We start from the raw sequence: 9,330 nt of genomic DNA on the forward strand, positions 1-9,330 counted from the left end.
ATCTTTCTTGCTGCTATCCATCATGCTGCTGTCTGCAGCTCTATCTAACAACATAGACAATACCTCATGTGCATTCTACACTTACTTTTCATGGCAGTTACTCTGTGAGGTGTGTCCATATATTTTTCATTTCATATCTACACAAATCTATAACCTGTAGTTCTTTAGTTTCTGTACATTCCTCAGTACAGCAACACATTGTTTATGAGTCCAGCCATGACTTGCATAGAGCCAGAGCAACAAAATTGTACAGGTACATTGCTAAAATACTTGGGGCTTGAAACTAAAACAAAAAAAAACAAACAAACAAAAAAGGAAAAATAATGCTTGTCCAGTCAGAAGCTATAATTGTTTCACATCTACTCCTACTGTCTTGATTTAATCTAAAATGAATAGTATTTATATAACAAAATGCAGTTACCAGGTATAACATCACAGATATGCTAAAAAGTTATTTAAAAACTTCAAAATAATATATATTGTGTTTATTAGATGCTTTCTCAAGAACTCTCTAGTCTGTCATAAGGGAAGTGGGGCTAAAACTGAAATGCCCTGCATCTAAATTGTTCCTAAGCCCTCTGCAGTACTTCTGTTCCTGAAATTCCAAAGCTCTGCAGCTGCCAAAGGGGGCGATTACAGCATTGTGTACGTTTTGTGCTATCTGTGCCCAGCTCTATGGGTGGTTTTCACACCCACAAAATGGATCAATTATCCAGTCACAGAAACCCATCCACATTGCTCTCACACAATTAACTCAACCAGACACATGGCACAAGCACTAGATGATTTGGGGACAGTTTCCTCTGACACAAAATCAATCTAAAAGCATATCTTTTCATCCCTCACCAAAAATAACAAGTTCCCTCTTTTGGGATTTTTCTTTAGCTCCTTTTTTTGTCACAGCAAAATAAACTTAAAGCTGCCCAAGCTCAGATAATAAATGCATTGATAAATGCAGAGAGTTAAAACAGTTGATAAACAGCTTGATCAGACAAGCAGTGCACCTAGAAAGTATTCACGGCACGGAATTATTTTCACATTTAGTTACACCCTTATTGAAAACTGTAAATGGTTACAAATGTTTAACAGAAAAAAAGCCCTAAGAAATCAAATGTATGTACAGTTAGTGTTACAGCCTTTACAATGACGCTGAGGCGAACACTGTTTCTACTGAATGAACGAATGAATAAAGGAATGAATGAACGGATGAGTAGGAATTTATTTCAGATAGACAATTTGACAAAAAACAATACATGAATCAACCAAATACACTAAAAAAAAAGACTAGTTGACATCATCCAAACCAAACACCAATTACTAAACTAACTAAATTTACCTGAACATAAACAGAAACGAAACCCTCCACCAAATAAACCTATCCGTATACAGCCAGAGAAGTGACTGACTACTGATCATTATTGAGATGTTTCCAAAATGTGACAAAAAAATAAAAGGCCAAGCAGTTAACAATCAAATTTAGAAACCACAAATTGTCAGGTTCAACCAGACATAGAATTACTATTAGCCACTAAACCATACAAACTGGGTTTAGTGAACACTGGATCTATTTAAAGAAAAAAAAAACGTTTTAATCAATAACTTAATATCTGACCGTGATATTGATGTTTTGTTTTTAACAGAGAGAATTAAATAAATTTAATAAGGCACCCGTTCTTATTGAGAACCCAACAAATAGAGATATTTTTGTGAGCAGACGGCAATGAAAGGTGGAATAAAGTAGTTTAAACAGCAGAGAAATAAAACTTATTTATCTTTAATTTATCGTTTTGTTATTGAATGATGACTCATTTGATTTAATTACTTTTTAAAATATTGAATAACTTGGTTACTATAGCAGAGATGGGAAGTAACGAAGTACAAATACAGTACTTCGTTACTGTACTCAAGTAGATTTTTCTGATATTTTTACTTTACTTTACTACTTATTTTTATGGTGACTTTTTACTTCTACTCCTTACATTTTTACACAAATATCTGTACTTTCTACTCCTTACATTTAAAAAAATTGGCTCGTTACTTTAGTTTTGAATCATTTCAATGGAGTTACCGTTATTATTTTTCACGTCATCAATACCAAATTCAATCTAATTGGATGGGAATCTACGTTGCATTTGACGCACCACTATAAGATGAATCGACAGATTCGACGCTATTCATTCGCGGCAAATCATTGCAGCTTGGTGGCGGTGGCGTTAGCATAGTAGTATGGACGACAAGATGATTGAAAATGAACACAACGGAGATCTAGTCCTATTGGCAGACATCCATTTAAAATGTAGGCAACGGCATGAAAAAAGTGGTTTCTACTTTTACTTTTATACTTTAAGTAAATTTACAAGCCTGTACTTTGTTACTTTTACTTGAGTAAAGAAGTTTAATCAGTACTTCCACTTTTACCAGAGTATTTTTTAACACAAGTATCTGTACTTTTACTCAAGTACGGAAAGTGAGTACTTTTGCCATCTCTGTACTATAGTAAACACAAACTCCTCAGCAGACAGTAACTTACCAACCATGTCCCTCTCGACCCTGCTTTTGTAGGAAAAGGTAAAATATTGTTGATATTACAGCAGAACTGTGCATGCCTCTGTGCCTCTCACTGTAAATAGGGAGTAAAGGAAACAAAACTACCGAAGGGCAAAGCTGTCTCAGCATTAACAGAAACCTTTACCACCTCATCTTACAAAGCTCACCCTGTCTGTGAGGTGATTATCATCCTTCAAAAGCAGGAATAACAGCATTAGCTGTGTTAGATTCAATGAACCAAAACTTGACTTTTATACTTGCATAGCCTGCTCACACTGTCACGGAAAGTTGAGGAGTGTGACAAACTTCAGAGAAGACCACATTTCCATTAGCATATGTTCACCCAGACATTTTATTACCTCCCTCAATTTTTTTGTTGCTCCAGCAGATGTTCTTGTGGCTATCATCAAAGAGATTTATGCAAGCTGATTACAGCCAAACAGTCCCCAGAAGTGAATAAACATATTCAAGCCGGAAATGGAACTGGCCTCCGTCTGTAAGGGAAATTCTTTTTCTTGCCATTAGTTGCACTTCAGAAAAATAATTACAAGTATCTCTTGAGTAAATGTCAAATCTGGATAAATGTAATGGTATATATGTATCTATTTTATAAGAGTTGTAAAGATCCTCTGAAAGATGAAAGGTGTTCAACCTGCCAAATTGACAATGGTTATGTATTTTAATACGTATGCAATCCTTGGATCATGTTTTCATTATGAATGATGCTTGCACTATTCTTGTCACATTTTCATAAAATGACAGTGCACTAACTGTGTATACCTTAGTTCAAGAGACAGAAATATGTAGGAGTTCCTTTATTTACCAGATTGCATTATGCAGAGGAGTTGCAAACATCACTGCACCAGTTCATTCTATCAGTAAAAATTTCTTATTGAATATTATGGAGGCATAACCTCCACTGCAAATTTCATAAAATGATTGCTAAAATATGCATTGTTTACCTTCACGCTTCATAAATGTAGTAATCAAACTCCATTAAATATGCTCTTAAATGCACCTATTTCATGAGAATGCTGTGTATTAATCAGCTGTTTATTCCGCACTCAAACATGATCTGCCCTCAACCCTGGAGGAGCCGGTTTTCTGTCAAAACAGCATACACTTTCAGATTGGCATACATTTTTCTAATACGCATGTGCTTATATGCGCAACAGAAAAATATCCCCACATTGAATTTTAGCAGCAGTGTACACACTACCAAAAATTGTAGCTTTTAAAAAGAAAATTAGCTTTGATTATACTGCTATTTCTTGGATGTAGAAACAGCCAAGCATGATCGAAGGTTCCGGGATGTTGAGAGATGAAGCATCTATAGCTAAAACCATATCAGTCAATCTTCAGTTGAAATAAGTAGTAGTAAAAAACATTAGTGCAGGAATTGGAATTTGGTTAGATTTTGTTTTCATGTTTAGAATCATAGAAATAATTTGATGTGGTTTATATTGTGACTCTGAATTTATATAGATTTGATAAAAAGTAATTGTATGCTGATCTGACCAGCGAGAAAGTAGAGCCCTGTGGCTGGCATAAATTGAAGAATGGGATGTTGTTTTATAGACCTGCCATTGAGAGATTAAACCAATCAACGAAAAAGAGGTAATTGGCGAAACTAACCTAATCTAAAAGTCTGGAAAGCTAGAATTAAATACAGTGATACTTGTAATGATTTGAAAAGTTATTAAATATTTCTCCAGCAGTAGATGATTTTCTATGTTTTAATATAATTTCGGCCATGGTCTGTGTGAATAGTTGATTTTGAGTGGCTGCAGGATGTCTGTTAAAATGTTTTATCTGACGCCCATATATGGTGAAAATGGGAAATGGACAGTACTTATATAGCACTTTTTACTATCAGGAGAGTTGATCAAAGATTACACTACATTCAATCATTCACCCATTCACATACTCACACACTGATGGTGGCAAGCTACATTGTAGCCACAGCTTCCCTTTGGCTCACTGCAGAAGCAAGACTGCCATACAATGCGCTACAGGGCATTCTGACCACCATCAGTAGGGAATGCATGTGAAGTGTCTTGCCCAAGTACACAATGACATTGAATGCTGGAGCTGGATTTGGAACCGACAAATAAACCAACAGGTCAAATAACCTGATTATTACATCACGACCGGCCCTTTGCGGTCCACTGGGACCAGGACAAAAATCTTCAAAGTCTCTAATGAGGTCAGGGTCCAGGATGAGGGAACAAGAAACCCAGGAACTTTCCTCTGGGCCGTAACCCTCCCAGTCTACCAGGTACTGGAAACCTCCGCCGCACTGACAGAAATCCAGCACCCTCCTAACAGTGTAGGTAGGGTGCACACCAATGTCCAGGGGGAAGGAGGTTTCTCAATAAGAGGGCACAGGTGGCTAGATCTGATGGGCTTAATCAAAGAAACATGAAAAATGGGATGGATCTTGAGACTCCTTGGCAGTCTTATACGAACTGAATAAGGGCCTTAAACGGATTCCACATCATAGGGGCCAGTAAATTTGGGTGAAAGCTTCTTGTTAGCAGATTTCATCTGAAAGTCTTTGGTGGAAAGCTATACCTTGTCTCCGGAGCAGAAGGCCGGAACAGGAGCTTGTTTGCAGTCCGTATAGCACCGATTCTGTTCTGCAGTCTGATGAAGGGCTCTCCTAGTCTGTTCCTAAATATGTTTCCAGCACCGAATAGTATGTTGGACAGATGTAACTGAAGCCTGCCGTTCCCCAATAGCAGAAGATACATGACTGTTGTGAGAGTACTCAATCCAAGGCAACAGGGAACTCCATGTAGTTGGGTTGGACAAACAAAGGCAACGTAGAGAAGCCTCTACTTCTTGATTCAGACATTCTGTCTGACCATTAGTCTATGGGTGAAAACCCAAGCAGAGTAGAACTTTAGCTCTAGTGCAAAACACTCTTCTAACCCAAGAAGTAAATGTATCTGAGAGAGTCTCCTGAGAGATGCTGTGTAATCAGAACACATGTTTTATGAGAAGCTGAGCCATTTAAAGTAAAGATGGGAATTTTCTTAACGGAACAAGGTTGCAGGTCTAAGAGAATCTGTCAATGATAGCACAAATGGTGGAGAAACCACTGGAGAAAGGCAACCCTGTAATAATATCTAGAGAAATGTGGGACCATGGCAGCTCAGGTATTGGCAGAGGTTGAAGACGCCCACTGACTGAATGATTTATTCCGGGCAAAGACATAGCAAGCAAGGACATATTCCTTAACATTCCGGTTCAAAGATGGCTACCAAAATGTACAGTACGTCTCAGAAGATTTATGTTTCTGTCAACTCCTGGATGACAGGAGAACTTGGCTGTGTGCACCCAGTGAGTGACACAGAAGCAGACAGATGTGGGACCATAAGTAAGATTTGGAGGACCGATGCTAAGATCCGGTTCTTGGCGCTGGGCTGCACAAACAAGGTCTGGTATGTACCAGGTAACAGTGCCAACAATACAGGATGGAGGTTTTAAACAAGTGAACAAAATTAGTGATGAAAGATCCTGTGTAGGATTCAGGCCTTTCAACTCTTGTAAATAGGACAAGTTTTTGTGGTCAGTCCAAAAATAATAGGTAAATCTGTTCCTTCAATTAGTGGCACCACTCCTCTATGGCCAGCTTTATAGCTAAGAGCTCTATGTCCCCTTCATCATAGTTCCTCTCCGAAGGGGAAAGACGTCAGGAAAAGAAGGCACAGGGATGTAACTTGTCATCTTCTGTAGAGATCTGAGACAGCACCGCACCAAAACCTGAGTCAGAGGCATCAACCTCCAAAATTAATTGCTTTAATGGGTCTGGTTGGCCTAGCACGGGTGCATTACCAAACTTGTTCTTAAGCTCCTGAAAGGCCCGATCTGCCTCAGGTGCCCATGTAAACAGTTTCTTGGTGAAGTTAGGCTAGCTAGCAGGGCAGCTGTTTGGTTGTAGTTCTTTATGAACCACCAGTAGAATTTTGAAAACCCAAGAAAACGCTGAAGATGTTTCCTTTTAGTGGGGACTGGCCACTCTAAAACTCTATGGACCTTGTGTGGATCAGCTTTCACCTCCCCAGTCCTGAGTATAAGACTCCCAGGAAGGAAATTGAAGAAGCATGAAACACACATTTCTCTGCCTTGACAAAAAAGTCTGTTCTCCATCAGACGTTGCAAAACCAGATGGACATGTATGTTCCCCAGATGTTCTAGAAAAAAAATCAGAATTTCATGAGGTAGACAAAAACTAAGTCATTTATGAAATCCCTAAGAACATAATTAACTACTTACTCAAACAAACAAAAACAGAAACAGGGTTATCTCAGGTTGGTGGGTCCTGCGGCCAGGAATCCAGGTGCAACTGCACATAAGGAAAGAGTGATAAGGTGAGTTCACAGTTGGTGGGGAAAAAATGCAGAAGCCTGATGAACTGTTCTTACTTGAACTAGCAGCCTGAGTTTGAGGGTTGTCAGAGGTTCCAGTTTGTGGAGGCCTTGGCTGGTAGAAGGTGGATGAGTCCTTGGACGGCGGAGAGGTAAGTTTAAGGTGGCACAGAGGAGCAGCAGAGCAGACTGTCAACTGAAAGCTTTGATGAGGTTGAAGCTCAGAAGAGGTAAGTTGTGGCACTCTCAACGTCTCAAGAGGTTTTCTTCTAGGGCTGGAAGGACTTGAAAAATCCCAGAGGATCTGAAGGTTTCCTGCCTAAGATTCACAAGAAAAAAGAAGAAGTAAGAGCATGAATTCACTAGTAAAGTTCAGAGGTAGACTCAGCAAAAGCTCAGAGGGGCTGGAGTACCCAAAACAGGCAAACACTCTGGCGAAGAGGTGATGACAGTCAGCTGCTCATATACTCCTCTGAGGTAATGAAAGATTTGTTGCAGGTGTGGGTAGTTGAGACGTGTAGGCAAGCCCTCCAAGACAGAAGTAACCAGATGGCACCATCTAGTGGACGAATGGTGGAACTGAAAAAGAAAACAAACTAACCCCACAAACTGGAACCACAACAGGGGCATTGGTTAGGCCAAAAAGCATAACTAAATATTCAAAATGACCCACAGGCATTTTAAAGGCAGTCTTCCATTCATCATCTGCACATATTCTAACCAGATGGCAGGCATTATAGAGGTCTAGTTTGGAGAAAATCTTCGAACCATGGACTGGTTCAAAAGCTGAGGTTAGAAGAGGGAGTAGATACTTGTTTTTTATTGTAATTTGATTGAGTCCTCTGTAATCAATACAGGGCCGGACAGACCAATCTTTATTTGATACGAAGAAAAACCCAGCCCTCAACAGGGAAGTAGAATGACGAATTATTTCTGGAGCAAGTGACTCATTAATATACTTCTCCATGCATTTCCTCTGAGACTTTGAGAGGTTGTACAAATGACTTGAGGGCAAGGTGGCTCCAGGATATAACTCTATTGAGCAATTGTAAGGGCGGTGGGGAGGAAGAGAGAGTTTTAAATCATTTAAGACCAGTTTTAAATCATGATATACAGAAGGAACGTTAAGTCTACAGTTACTTCTGACTTCATGTTAGCTGGGCTAGGTCTAACATGGGCAGAACAGAGACTGGTTGATACACAATGGGAGCTCCAAGACTCAACTCTCCCTTCTCTCTCAGAAGAAGAGAGATTGGAAGGATGAAACAGGAGGCAGTTTGGTTGCACACACCCACCAGAATTCCCATACCTACCTGGCCATAATATAGGCATGCCCATGAATCCAAACGGCGTCTTTCCTTAACAGACAAACGGGTACGCCCAATATGCATGGGTTCTTCTGGGGACAGTGTAGTGGTGGGAGGATCAGCCTGAAACCTGGCACACAGGCTGGTTGGGAAGAGGTTAACAGCCCTCCCCCCCCGGCTAGTACAAAAATACTAAAAACGGGCCTGATGATTCTGTTGTGTCTGGCTGAACCTTTCAGACCCACAAGCAGAATCAGGCACGGACACAAACTGAAGGGAGAAGTTTTATTGGAAAACTCAGCCAAGGCGGATGGGGAAGGACCATGAGTCCCTGGGGAAACACAGCATCCAGCTGTGCAGGTTGCTGAGAAATTTTTGTAAAGTAGATCACGGGTTCTGCTTCCACATCATCCATTTATTTCTGATAATGGACACCTTGCAAGCATTATCCTATAAATCCAGATTAACAGTAGGATGATGCTGGCAAGTATAATCTCAAAAATACCATAGAGTTTTAAACCAGTACAGTTTATCTTTAACTCACCAGCTCCACAATCGGATTAATTACTTAGAAAACAGAAAAAAGGGACCTCATTGATGAAGGAAAAGTAGGAGATGATGATTAACTACCAATGATCTTCCTGTCTGAAACACATCCTGATAATGGGACAGGTAAAGTACTTTCTCTCGGAGTAATCTGACAGAAAAGTAGGGAATCCTGAAAGAAAAATCAATAAGATAATTTTCACCTAAACTGTTTTTGGATTTTTTTTCAATGTTTTGCTTTTAAATCAGAAAGTTAATGTAATCAGAAACACTTTCTATATTCTCATTTCAGTAGCTGTTTCACATTGGAATTTTATTGGTTAAATAACAACCCTAACTTCCATTTTCCTTTTACATAATTATGGTAAATAAATAGGTAGTACAAATGATAGTTTTGTGATAGCCATCAGGAGATTTTAGAGCACTTCCTGCTTCCATCTGCTGAAAAGCTTTATGACGATGAAAGTTTCATTTTTCAGCACGACCTGGCACCTGCTCACAGTGCCAAAACCATTGGTAAATGTTTTACTGACCATGGTATCACTGTGCTCAATTGG

The 9,330-nt window shown here is 39.4% G+C and overlaps 1 long non-coding RNA gene across 1 annotated transcript; it reads right to left on the minus strand.

Moving 5' to 3' along the window:
• Nucleotides 1-2,397: 2,397 nt before the first annotated feature.
• LOC119786021 lies at nucleotides 2,398-7,525 on the minus strand. The gene is made up of 4 exons (XR_005281133.1): nucleotides 7,334-7,525; nucleotides 6,978-7,239; nucleotides 6,829-6,898; nucleotides 2,398-6,746 (listed from the first exon to the last, which is right to left on the minus strand). It is a non-coding gene; the product is annotated as an uncharacterized LOC119786021 (long non-coding RNA).
• Nucleotides 7,526-9,330: the final 1,805 nt, after the last annotated feature.

This window comes from Cyprinodon tularosa, unplaced genomic scaffold, assembly GCF_016077235.1.
Source record: "Cyprinodon tularosa strain WSP-4 unplaced genomic scaffold, ASM1607723v1 ctg262, whole genome shotgun sequence".
NCBI classification, from domain to species: Eukaryota; Metazoa; Chordata; class Actinopteri; order Cyprinodontiformes; family Cyprinodontidae; genus Cyprinodon; species Cyprinodon tularosa.